Source organism: Dermochelys coriacea, chromosome 4, assembly GCF_009764565.3.
Source record: "Dermochelys coriacea isolate rDerCor1 chromosome 4, rDerCor1.pri.v4, whole genome shotgun sequence".
NCBI classification, from domain to species: Eukaryota; Metazoa; Chordata; order Testudines; family Dermochelyidae; genus Dermochelys; species Dermochelys coriacea.
The window spans coordinates 143688378-143701972 of NC_050071.1; the positions used below are offsets into that span (position 1 = coordinate 143688378).

General features: G+C 49.8%; 2 protein-coding genes across 3 annotated transcripts in view; both read right to left on the reverse strand.

The window, feature by feature from the left end:
• Positions 1-13595, reverse strand: part of ATP6V1B1 (ATPase H+ transporting V1 subunit B1) — an 83387-nt gene that overhangs the window by 67269 nt on the left and 2523 nt on the right. The gene's annotated exons all lie outside the window — the stretch shown is intronic.
• Positions 4122-13595, reverse strand: part of VAX2 (ventral anterior homeobox 2) — a 72248-nt gene continuing 62774 nt past the window's right edge. Inside the window, exon 5 of the mRNA XM_043512865.1 lies at positions 4122-5333. The gene's annotated coding sequence lies outside the window, so the exon portion shown is untranslated. The remainder of the gene's footprint in view (positions 5334-13595) is intronic.

A 13595-nucleotide genomic window follows, 5' to 3' on the forward strand; every position in this document is an offset into this window, starting at 1 on the left:
GGAATGCTGGCTGGGAAGAGACTGGACATTGCGCTATATCACAACTCCTGTCATGGGTCAGCATCGCTATCCACCAATATTCAGAGCAAATACAATACAACTGCTTCCGGTGTTCTTCCTGCTCAGTACCAGGTGAGCACGTACTACTTCTGCCCACAGAGGAGCACTGTCCAGTCCTGATGTCCTCACGAAATAGAGCTCTTTGCTTTTATTGGGACATTTTGGGGGTTTCTCTTGTCGGACTGTCCACCGGGGTGGTTATGTTTAGAGCTGATTGGAAAATTTAGTGGAAACAGTTTTGATGGAAAAAAATGGTTTTGACAAAACTGAATTTTTTTTTTTACAAACTCATCTCTCTATTTCAACCAAATTACCCAGGGGCTATTTTTTTTTTTAAAAAAAAAACACTGAATTAAAATGTAAACGTTTTCCTAAAATAAAATGTTCTGAGATGGAAGTTTTGGAGATTTTCTGTTATACAGAATGGAAGTTATCTGACACTTTCTGCTTCTAACTTGCACTCCCACTTGCCAAGGGTACTTGGTTACTGTTCGACATTTTATCAGAGAAGTTCTTCAATGCCCTAGTACGTACCCGTTTTGTAAAACGCCCAGTATATCCTTTGAAGAATCCAAGGATAATTTTATGGAAATTTTCAAATTTGTTTTCATTTAGAAGTGTTTGAAGCACAAGGTTTTGTTTCTCATTCAAACTTTTTTTGCCATTTTTTTCTGATTTAAAAAATATTGAAAACATTTATCAAGATAGTTATTAAAAATTATTTAACAAAAACCAGGGTTTGCTAAACCATCTCAGCAATGTGTGTGTGTGTTTGTTCATTTTTTGAATGAAAAAAGGCACAACACGTTTATCAAAAATGTTCCTTTCTTGCAAATTTTCATGGAATTTTTTATTTAAAAAAGACCATCTTTTACAAAACCAAACCAAATCGAATCCCCGTTTATTTAAAAAGTTTTGACTTGCTCTAACTTCAAGGTTAATTGTCCTTGGTGCAAGAAGGTTGGCATCAAATGCCAAGCTGTTGGCACTCAGATTTTTATCCTTCTGCCCATAAGTATCGGATACAATAAATCATTCTGAAATGTGTTGCGATACTCTCAAAATGCTAAATACAGATATCTTGACTTTGCTTGGGCTTCAAAATCAAGTCCTTTGTTATTTTTTGATAACCCACCTGACTGGGCCTAATAAGGGCTTGTACTGATGTATCAAAGATAACGGATTAAGTGAAGTATTTGTGGATCATTGTAGACCTGGCTTGACATGCGGAGTTGGATATGGGAGAGGCCTCATTTCTCAGGAGACAGGATTAGGGAGGTAAAGGGATCAGCGGGCTGGGAACAGAATATCGGTACTAGCTATGATAAGGGGGAGCACCCGGCGAACCATTTTCGATGGACAAGCTAAGCCTGGAACATAAGATGAGGTAAAGAGCAAGTTGTGCAAGGACAGTGCCTGGTCAGAGTGTGCTGTACGGGGATTGTTTGCTACAAAGTGACCAAGCCAAGCCCAAAGCATGTGATGCAATGTATAGTACATGCAATGTAATGTGTAAATGTCTGTAAAGGAAGAGGTTTGCTGTGTAACTTTGGATGTGTGGTACGCCCTATACCCACCCCTACGCTCAAGTCTGATCAACTGAGCATAGATGTGCGGTACACCAGATAAAGGAACCTGAGGGATGAGGCTGGACCAGGACTGAATTCTCGGGGAACAAAGTGGAAAAGATCTTGGGGGAACTCCAACAACCAATATCTGTTATTAACTCATTCAAAATAGCATGGCAAGCTAATTACAATTTGCAATGTGCTATTAACTGCTGCTTGATGTGTTGTGCAATAGCTCCACTGAACAAAACAATGGTTAACCGTCCTCTACTAATAGGATACTTTCCCCGTTTAACTGAAGTCCACATGGGCCAACTTTGAACTAACTGGCACTGAGCCAGGGGCTTTATTTTCTTGGCACAGCCATGACTGCAGTATAAACAGTGGTGAGCTGTCAATTCCTGGGCTGCTCATGTCCCGTACTCTCTCTGCAGCCCTTTCAGATATCTGTGCTCTTGATTGAGAGTTTTTCCTCCTTCCCAAATGATACACCCCTTTCATGGGCAATCAAGAAGCTCATGTGGATGGTACCTTTTCTTTGACAGCCTCATTTATGCCGGCCAGAGCACAAGTCACTTCCAAGTGACACGTCTCAGTACTCCAATGGGTGCTGTGGGTTACGGTAAATATTTCCAGCCTTCATCCTGTGTGAAATGTTCTTCACACACAATTACATATGCAATCATTTAATCTGGTATAGTTCCAGGATGTTTTTGTACTGAGAAGTGCTGGGCTTTTTTTTCTTTGCCATCCATCTAGAATTACTTTCTCCAGTTCTTGCAGTGCCAGGTCATTTTATGTTTCATGTTTGAGACTGTCAGATTTTGTTTCGGAAATGGTATAACTCAATGGTTCTCAAACTTTTGTACTGGTGACCCCTTTCATAGAGCAAGCCTTTGAGTGCAACCCTCCCTTATAAATTAAAAACACTTTTAAATATATTTAACATGCTTAAATGCTGAAGGCAAAGTGGGGTTTGGGGTGGAGGCTGACAGCTCGTGACCCCCCATGTAATAACCATGTGACCTCCTGAGGGGTCCCAACCCCCAGTTTGAGAACCCTTGGTATAACTGAATTATATTTACCTCTTCCTAAAGCATCCTGCTCTCACTACATCAAACACTGCTTAGTGGCATCTCTCCACAACGTGGCTTTTGCCGAGTCGATGACTGCTATTTGAAACCAACTTTGTTTTCCGTTTTAACATTGGCGGGTCCCTGATTTCCCCATCTATGCATTCTGACATTATAATGCACTGAGTTTCAATATCTCTTCTGAGAGTCACTTTTCCTCTGTTTATTTCCAAAGTCCCAAACAGGGTTGGTTTTACACCTTATGCACCCCTAGGCCCAGCATCTTCAGCGCCCCAGCCTACAGCTGACCTTCGTGTTGCACACAGTTTTACAGAGATAAGGTGCCCCTAGAATGCTGGTGCCCCTTGGCATGTGTCTCCTATGCCTAGCTGGAAATCTGGCCCTGGTCCTAAACAATCTCTCATAGATCCTTGCTTTGAGAGCTGCTTGGAAATGTTTCCGCAAGACTTTTTCATTGGAAAATGTCAATTCATTGAAACTGAAGCTATTTGCAGGAAAGGGCTGGTTTTCCCCATTTTGAAAATTAGAAAAAAAACCCCAACCCTTTCTAAATTGTTAAAACGGGACCGTGACAAAGTTTCTCCTCTGCCTTGGTGGGTCCTGTGCTTATTGGCGGATTTGCTCACCTCAGAGATTCACGGCAGCCCTCAGTTTGGCTGCTTTTGTGGCTCAGATCTGCCGTTCACTCAGATAATATCATCACCAGCCAGCATGGGGAAAAGGAGAAGAACAACCCCCGCATCTCTGCTGATCCACCATGTGGGTCGGGGAACAGCCCAGAGACCTTCCCCTGTGGTGGAACCCACAGTCCAGGTCAGCTCCTCCTGTGTCTGATCAGGAGTTGGGAGGATTTGGGGGGAACCCAGCCCACCCTCTACTCCGGGTTCCAGCCCAGGGCCCTGTGGAATGCAGCCTCCTGGAACAGCTGTGCGACAGCTACAACTCCCTGGGCTACTTCCCCATGGCCTCCTCCCAACACCTTCTTTATCCTCACCATAGGACCTTCCTCCTGGTCTCTGATAATGCTTGTACTCCTCACTGCTCCAGCAGTCCGCCTTCTCACACTCAGATCCTAGTGCCTCTTGCTCCCAGCTCCTCGCACGCACACCACAAACTGAAGTGAGGTCCTTTTTAAACTCAGGTGCCCTGGTTAGCCAGCCTGCCCTAATTGATTCTAGCAGCTTCTTAATTGGCTCCAGGTGTCCTAATTAGCCTGCCTGCCTGAATTTGTTCCAGCAAGTTCCTTCTTGTTCTGGAACTGCCCCTGTTACCTTACCCAGGGAAAATGGCCTTGCTTAATCTGGGACTAATATATCTGCCTTCTAACACTCTCCTGTAGCCATCTGGCCTGACCCTGTCACAGGGACTTTCAACATTTTTTGAAAAAAACATTCTGTTCTTTGGGTCAAAATGACTTTTTGTTTCAAAATTTAATTGAATTTAGAGTAAAAAATGTAATGACTAAATAAATAAGCAAAAAAGTCAACATCAAACTGAAACATTTTTACTGGCAAAGCCTGATGTGGTGATTGTTTTCAGATTTTTGGTTCGTGAAAATGGTTGAGATTTCGATTTTTCATTGTAATTCGAGACGGGATGTTTATTTTTTAATCTCTGAAATTCTTGTGGGATGGGAAACCTGTTTCCCAGCCAGCTCAGCTTGCTTTTTAAATGCATCGAGACCCGACACAACTCGGATTCTGCAGCAGTCACATCAGCACTGTGTCCTTCAGCTGTATGCTCATCAGCCAACCCATGGACACATGCAGCCCACTTTTGTGCAATCATTGGGCCTCTGGTCATTCCTCAATGAAGCCTTCAGGAGGGAAAAGTTTGGGAGCCCTTTGCTGTTCCTCTGCCTAGGTGTGGTTCCAATCCCATGTTCACAGTGGATTCTCCAAGGTGTCTTTGGCCAAACAGAAGTTCCTGGGCTCACTGCAGAGAGAACTGGAGGGAATTCTCAGGCCTGTGCTATACAAGAGGTCAGACTAGATGATCTAGTCCCTCTTGGGCCTACACTTCATAAATCTCTGAACCAATGAATACACTCCATCCTCAGTTTAAACGTAATGCTAATGCACCGAGGCTGTAGTGAGCAAGTGCAGAGTATAATGGAGAATGCTAGAAAGAGCTGTGGAAAGGAGTGTGGTGTGGTGCTGCTTCCCCCATGCACAAACACCTGCCTTGACAGTAGAGGGATACTGTACGCAAGCAATAGCGCTCGACTGTTGACTTCTTGGCTGTGTTACATGCACTGTCTCTTTTGCTCTGCCGGGGCCGTTTCTCCTGAGATCCTGGGGAGGTATTAGCAGCTGTTTCGAAGCACCACCAATCCATTAGCAGGAGTGAGTGGAAGAAGCACTTATCACCTTCTGGCCTTTGGCTTGCTCTAGCTTGGAAAAAAAAAGCCACTGGCATGTGGAGCCTCCAGCTGCCGATTTGCAGAGTCAGGAGTAACCCCCAGCTCCAACCATTGCCGGGGGCTAACCAACAGGTCCAATGGTCAGAGTCCACTAGGCCCTGCAAACCCAAAGAGATTCAGAGATTCCAAGGCCAGAAGGAACCATTGTGATTGTCTAGTCTGATCTCCTGCATAGCACAGGCCAGAGACCTGCCCCACAGTAATCCCTAGAGCAGAGCTTTTAGAAAACCAGCCAATCTTGATTCAAAAATTGTCACTGATGGAGATCCACCACGACCTTTAGTAAATTGTTCCAGTTGTTAATTACTTTCCCTGTTGTAAATGCCACCTTATTTCCAGACTGAAATTGTCTAGCTTCAACTTCCAGTCACTGGATCATGTTTGACTTTCCTCTGCTAGATTGAAGAGACTGTTACCAAACATTTGTTCCCCACCTAGATGCTTATAGACCGTGATCAAGTCACCCCTTAACTTCTTTTTTGCTAAACTAAGCAGATGGACCTCCCTGAATCTATCACAACAAGGCAGTTTTCTGATCTTTAAAGAGTTCTCGTGCCTCTTCTCTGACCCCTCTCCAATTTATCCACATCCTTCTTGAACTGTGAACACCAGAACTGGACCCAGCATTCCAGCACCGGTCGCACCAGTGCCAATTGACTGACGGGCTATCCAGGGATGCTGCTGGCCTCACCCACAAAACCTGCATTAATCCAGCTCACCCACCGACATGCAATCGGAAACTGCCTTTAGGTATAAACTTGGCTGAACTTGACAAGTAAATGGTCACCAGCAGCAGTTGTGGTGTGAGAGATTTCCAGCAGCAAGTCGGCTCCCTGGCAATATCCACCGTGGTTTCTGAGAGATGGCAGGCTGCACTTCCCTGATTCCCTGGCTGCTTGCTAAGAGACTGGCACTGTGTGCTGGCCAAGGGCTGTGCTTCTTAGCGAGGCCACAGCAGGTTCTGTGATGCCACTCTCCTGTTACCCGAGCAGAGCCGAGATCCCTCTGCAAGGCACAAGTTGATCCGTCTGCATGCACCTGGAGTGCCTGGTACAGCTCGCCGGCTAGGGCGTGGAGCAACACTGCTGGTCTGCAAGCGAGCGTTCAGCAGCCCAGGGAACGGCTGTGGGTTTGATCCGCATGACTGGCGCCGATGGGGGTTGTGCCATTGACTTCAATGGCAGCAGGAGCAGGATCTGTGTCACCATCCAACACTGCTCCCAACCCCACTGTGAGCTCTTCTCCCCAGCCCAACCTCTCTGACCTGAATCTGACCCCCAACCCCCTCCACTCTCCTGACCCCCAATCCCCTCTGGTTCCCCTGAGCCCCAACCTCTCTGGTCTTCTATCCACCACCTTCTGCACTCCCTCTGATCTCACACTCTCTCCCTTGGCCCTCCAGCCCCCTGGCCTGATATCCCCCTACTCCCTTACTCATGACGGTTCCCTGCTGCTCCAAGCTAGAGTCAGAGTTTAAGGCCCGAAGGGGCGACCAGAGCACCCAGTCAGACCTCCTGCATAGCATGGGCCCACCTGGCACCCGCACACTAAACCCAGCAACTGAAATGAGTCCAAAATATTACCGCCTTCAGGAGACTGGCCAAGTATGTGCCACTGGCAGGGAGTAGGAAGGACTGAGGCACACCAGTGCCCGAGGCCGCCGCGATAGCAGGGAAATGGTTACATGAGCTAGTCCCAGATAATCCTGGCAAGTGATCTGTACCCACACACTGCAGAGGAAGGGGACCCGCCCCCGGCCCAGGTCCCTGCCAATCTGAGCGGGGGGGAAATTCCTTCCTGACCGCACACACAGTGATCAGCTAGATGCTCAGCATATGAGCAAGAGTCAACCAGCCAAGCAGCTGAGCAAGAGAGACATGCTGCCATCCCCGAGCACGGCCCATCCCGTCCTGTGTCCCACGTCTCGCTGTGGCCATCCCTGATGGTTCAGAGGAAGGAGACAAATCAAAACAAAACCCAGAATACCCTGGGGCCGGGGAGAGAACACATCTTCCTGATCCCTGCAGATGACTATCTGAGCCCTGAAGCATGAGATTTTAGGAACTTAAGATATAAGGTGGAAGGGACCCCAGTCCCAGGGCTGTAGAGCTTCCCCCCACAACCTCCTAGTCACCTCCTTGTCCCTCTCCCTCTCCTCCATTCCCCTCTCGCTCCAGCTTTGCTTGTTCTCTCCCCTTCATATAACTCCCTGATCATTCATTTCACTTACACGCACTTTCCCTCAGCCGTCCATCTGTGACATTTCCCCTGCCCCTGTCTCTCTACCATGTTCCAGCACGCCTTTAGCCGACAATTGCCTTTCTCACTGGGCAGCGTTTGTGTTGCAATGCCTGAAGAGAAAGGAATGGGGTCAGACAGGGAATCGCTGTCCTACCGCCAGCCCTGCTGGGCTTTCCAGTCCAGGCAAAGGGCTGTAATAAACAAGCTCTGAGCTACCACCAGCAGCTGCTCAGAGCACAACAGTTCAGTTGCTGAATCTGTCACCAGCCTGAAGTATAACCTGTAACAAGTCATTTGCCTGGATTTCATGTGGTTTCAAGTGAACCATTAGGACAAACACACACCAAGACCTCGAATAGAGCAGGTGTTCAATTCTTCCTCCTGGTCGCTCTCGGTTTAATTGGCCACAGACTGTTTTGGGGCTCAGGCAAAGAAATTAAAATATCTTACGTTTCTAGAATGCCCTTCGCTCCCCAAAGTTCTTTGCAAACTAAAACCATCACTGTGATGCAGCCACCTCTGGGGTGGAATGTGGCAGCTATTTAACAGGTAGCACAACAGTTTTGGGTGGAAAGCGTAGGAAACTGCAATCGCAAGGAGCACATGGACTGGCAGAATGTCATTCCCTAGCCAAGCATTTGGGCAGGGCTTTGGGATTACATTTGCTACCTTGCAAAAGGTGTTCAGAGGTACTAATCTTATCGGAAAGGGCAACAGCTCCAGCAGAACAGCTGCCCCAGCCGCAGTGCTTCAGCTGATAGAATAGAACAAGCCCACTCACCCGCTAGCACCATGTGGCGGAGGTTTCCTATCCAGGTACCAAGCTGGCCTGAGTCCCCTTCCTGAGCTTGGCAAACCTGCCTTGATCACAAACCGGAGCTGGATGCCTTCAGGCAGACTCGGTCCCCGTCCAACCACCATGGTGGGTTTGTGTTGGGTTCCAATTAACAGGCCGAATCTCTCCCTGGGGTAAACTTAGCTGGCATCGGCAGAGTGGTATGTAGCTCTTTGCATTTCACAACTGGTGTAACTAGCCGCGGCTGTCTTCTTTCTGCCTCCCCAGGGAACTGAGAGCTGGCCATTGCTGCCCGGAGCAGTGCCAAAAGGCAGGGGCACAGCCAGGCGCCAGTGGAAAGGGGGGAGCGAAATTTGGGAGGGAGGGAGGAAAAACGCTCAGTCAAGAGAGCAAGTATCTGACTGGGCTGCAGAGAGACTAGGGAACATAAGCAGGATCTGACGGCTCACCACTGTTTACTCTGCAGTCATGGCTGTGCCAGCTGAGAGGTGCCAAGAAAATAAAGCCCCTGGTTCAGTGCCAGCTGGTCCTCTTGCCACCCATCCGCTATGGGCTGGCTAAGCCCCCCCTGTGGAACTGATGGCAAAGCTCACACTGGAGGACGAGAGCTATAATGGACAAGGTGACTTTGCTACAGTTGCGGGGTAATTTCTGCTGAAGACACCCACTACCCCTGAACCCTGAGACACGCCCCCCCTTCGCCCAGTGCCCTCAGTCTCTGCTCTCCCTGCCCCCCTCTCCTCCAGCCTCGGCTGTGCAGTGAGAAAGTGGCCCCTTTACGAGCAGGCCTGGAATCGGAAAGACCCATTCAGACACAGTTCCAAGCCCTTGACCCCGCAGAGCACATCCCTGTTAAGAACAGCGTGCGCCTTCACGCCTGGCAGACGGGAGGTCACGGAGGTTAGAAGCATGCTGCTGGGGGTTCCAGGCGGATTGGCCCCGCCGAGCATCTGCAGCGTGGGGAGATCTGCAGCGGCCTCTCTGGAGCTAAACTTTTGGGGCACTGCAGGGCGGGTTGTGGAGGGGGCTGCTCACTGGAGGTGTCTTTAATGGCTGGGAGACCCGCAGCTGAGCCAGATGGAGGAGGAAGAGACAGCAACGGTCTTATGGCGATCTCTAGCTCCATCGCGGGAGGGCGGGTCTGCACCAGCTTCCCAAAAGCAGAAGCTGGGGGAGGGGGGCAACCATCTAACCAGATTGATGAGTAAATGGGTGACATGAAGGGCTTGCCTGCGATGACAGTGCTTGGCCTCGGTGGCCCAGGAGGTCCCTGTCAGTCCTGCATCCCTGGTCTAGTGAAAAGATCCTCTCCTTATGGGGGCAGCAAGGCTCAGAGGGATCCCAAAGTGCCTTTCAAATGGCTTATAGAACAACTTAACCGACGCCAGAAATGCAGCCACTTCTGGGGCGAGACACAGCAGCCCCATGGCCACAGCACACAACAGTTTAGGAAGCAAAGAAGACTCCTCCATTCAGCTGAAGCCACAAGGGAAATCCGGAGAGGGAGAATGTAATTCCAGAATCTGGCCAAGGGAGCAAGGCTCCCAGCCCTGCCCCCGGGGGAGAGCTAGGGAATCCTCAGTGGGCAGGACCTTGGTTTGCCTTCTCAATCACAACCAAAAGAAAGGCCCTCCAGCAGGACAGTGCCCCCTAGCAGGGGGCAGAGACTCAGAGGGAGGAGGCATCCATGCCACATCACCCACTCCATCTCCGGCAGCTGCTGCCTTTTCCTTGGAGAGCTCTTGGCCAAAGCCCTGCCCCTGCCTATCCCGTCAGCCCGGAGAGGAGGTAAATCAGCAGGCTCAGGTCTGTGTTCAGCACCCACTGTCACTGACGCACTAACTCCAGGGAACCCTGGACTCCCAGCAGTGCAGCAGGGGCTCCCCTGGCAGCTGGTGGCCAGGACACCAGCCATATTGTAAAGATTCAACCGAGAGGCAGTGTTCTCTAGTGGCTACAGCCTTGGACTCAGGAAACCTGGGTTTTAGTCCTGGCTGTGCCACTGACCTGCTGTTTGACTGCTGGCAAGTCCCCGCCTCTCTCTAGGCCTCAGTTTCCCCTCTCCCACACTGTCTGTTCAGACCGTCAGCTCTTCGGGGCAGGGACTAACTGTTGCCTCTGTGCAGGTGCAGCACCTAACCCAGTGGGGCCCTGGTCCTAGTTGGGGCCTGTAGCTGCTCCTGTGATACAAACAAGAACTCAGCAGTGGCAAGTTGGTTTACTATTGAACTAGTGTCGGGGGAGCAGCCCGGAGGTCCAGATGGTCGGCCAGGAAAGGCATCCCAAAAATTACTTTTTCTGAAGCTTTGGCTGAATGGTCAGAAACTTTTCAGCTTAGAATATGGGCAGGAAATTCCATTGGGCTACACTCAGAGCCTCTCACTCAGGTCCTCTGCCATCCATCCTCAGCCACAGCTCCCAATGAAGCCAGCGAGTGAACCAGACCCCCACATCCAAACAGCCTTGAGCGCTGGATCCAGATTGGGATTGGGAGCTAAGGCGAGATTAGGGAGCGAGCCTGGTGCTGCAGCCCTGGGCACTCAGCCGCTACTAAACACCAAAGGTGCACACAAGACCAAGCGAGCCCCTCCTACCAACCTCAGTGGGGGCGGTGAGGCCTCTCTCTTTCATGCTGTATGGCTAGCCCTCCCCTACTGGCAGCTGTTTGGGGGGGAACCAGCCCTAGGGACAACCAGATGGAGAGTGTGGGAATCCCCCAGTCCTGATAATCTGCCCCCAGGAAACAAAAAGCTCTATGCAAGCAGCATGCATGGCCAACATGCCAACACTTCTGCCCTTGTTGCCAAGAAGGCTAACAGCATTTTGGGATGTATAAGTAGGGGCATTGCCAGCAGATCAAGGGACGTGATCGTTCCCCTCTATTCGACATTGGTGAGGCCTCATCTGGAATATTGTGTCCAGTTTTGGGCCCCACACTACAAGAAGGATGTGGAAAAATTGGAAGACATCCAGCGGAGGGCAACAAAAATGATTAGGGGACTGGAACACATGACTTATGAGGAGAGGCTGAGGGAACTGGGATTGTTTAATCGGCAGAAGAGAAGAATGAGGGGGGATTTGATAGCTGCTTTCAACTCCCTGAAAGGGGGTTCCAAAGAGGATGGATCTAGACTGCTCTCAGTGGTGGCAGATGACAGAATGAGGAGTAATGGTCTCAAGTTGCAGTGGGGGAGGTCTAGGTTGGATATTAGGAAAAACTTTTTCACTAGGAGGGTGATGAAACACTGGAATGCGTTACCTAGGGAGGTGGTGGAATCTCCTTCCTTAGAAGTTTTTAAGGTCAGGCTTGTCAAAGCCCTGGCTGGGATGATTTAGTTGGAGTTGGTCCTGCTTTGAGCAGGGGGTTGGACTAGATACCTCCTGAGGTCCCTTCCAACCCTGATATTCTATGATTCTATGAATCTATGAACACGCATGACCAGGGACAGAAAATCTCTTCTGGGGTGCAGCCCTGAATGCTGCAGGGCCTCATATTGGTTGGCGTGGAAGGATTTGATTTTTTGGGGATGCAAACATCAATTTCATTGTATGCACACAAACCGGTGAAAAAGGTCTCCACTGATAATCGTGGACATTTGTAGTGAGGTAAAGCAAGAAAATGCTCCTTGGGAACTTATTCGAGTTCGATTTGAGGATATTTACTCTGTATATTTCGACACGGGATATTGACAATTTGTGTTTTAACAGTTATAAATCTTTAAAATCTCAGCGTCTCCTCTCATTAAATAATTACTCTGACCCCCCCCGGCCCCATCTCCCACATCTGGGAAAATGTACATCGATCAAAATAGGGGGAAAATGCTTCTAAATGAACCTCAGTATTACCCAGCGACATTATAACAGAATAAAAATCGCATTCTGCTAAGCCTAAATATAACCCCTGTTGCATCCTGAAGGGAGGAGGGGGTTGGTGGTGAAAGCCTGGGATGAGGACACCTCGGTCCTAGGGGCAGACCCAGCATGGGAGTCCTGGGTCCCGTCAGGCAAGGTCTGGGATTTTATTGGATGACAAATTGTACTAGTTTTAGTTTTTCTACAAAAAATCCTGAAGATTGACTTTTTCTCATTGTTTGGTCTCCCTTCACCTTTGCTCAGGGGAAAAATGGAAAAAGGGGCTGGGAGAAAAAAAAAGGGGGGGGACTAAACCAGTTGTTAAAAAAATCAGTTTTTTTAACCCTCTATCCCCCCCCTTGTTTTTTTTTAATGAGAATTTTCTCCAAAATTTGTCATGACAAACATAAAAGGAGGGGAGCCATTTTTCCCCAAGAAAAGTTGCCCAGTTTCCCCCTCCCTTGTGGAGCCTGAAGTTAATCAGCAGCAGCCTGGCCCTCGCTCTCTGCTACAAGCAGGCTCTGGGCTTGGTCTGACGTCCCTTTTGCCTCCTGGCTTTGAGCCTCCCTTCCCCCTGCAGCTGCCCAGGGCAAGGCAAAGCCTTCCTGGCTGGACTGGGCGAGGAGGGGAGCCCTGCCTGCTGAGCCCAGCCCCTGCTGTTGACAGCAAACACGAGCTGTTCCGCGGGACCAGTTCAGCTCCGTGTGAGGCAGAGCCTGACCGGGGCATTCTGGTTCCCCTTGAACTGGACAAGGAGATCGCAGCACACAGGGCGAGGGGGGCAGTCAGGCAAAGGGAAGCATGTTTCAGGCCTTCTTGATCACAGAGCAGCTGTACAGAACAGCAGTTGCAGCATCCTTCCCCCTCCCTGGCCCCTTCCCCCCATGAATCCAATACCACCTGACAAGCACCCAACACGTCCTGGAGACAGGGGCTGATTAGTACCTAACCCTACTGTACAGCAGGAGAAACTGAGGCACGGAGCGCTCCAGAGCACCAGCTACCACGCTGATTAGTGTGCGATGGCTAGCCAGCTAGCTTCCAGGTATTCATTTTTGCTATTGCACCTAGGGCCTCAGTCACACACCAGTCCCCCTGGGCTCAGCACTGTACAAACACAGACAGTCCGGGCCCTGAGGCGCTTACAGTCTAAGAGAAGAGACAGCAACTGGCTAAGGACAGACTGATGGGGGACAGGGGGCACAAGGTACCGATGACCCGATACGTGCCTGCCTGGAAAACTGCTATCACAGTGCACACCAGCTGTTTAACCATAGGCAGAGAGAGCCTGTGTCTCCTCTCACTTCCACGGGTGTAAATTAGGAGTAACAATGGACTCCCCGAGCACAGAGCTGGTGGAAGTGCAAAGAGAATCAGGCCCAGCTGGTCTTTTCACGAGCATACTCGGGCCCGCGAAACATGCACCCACCGGTTTTGGCACTTGCACTGAATTACTGGGGCAGATTCAGACCCTCTGCTCTGTGCCCACAACCCTGGGGGCTGGGTGGATAAAGGCTTTGCCCCTGGCTCATGCCACAGGTGGCCAAGCAACTGAGGCTCCG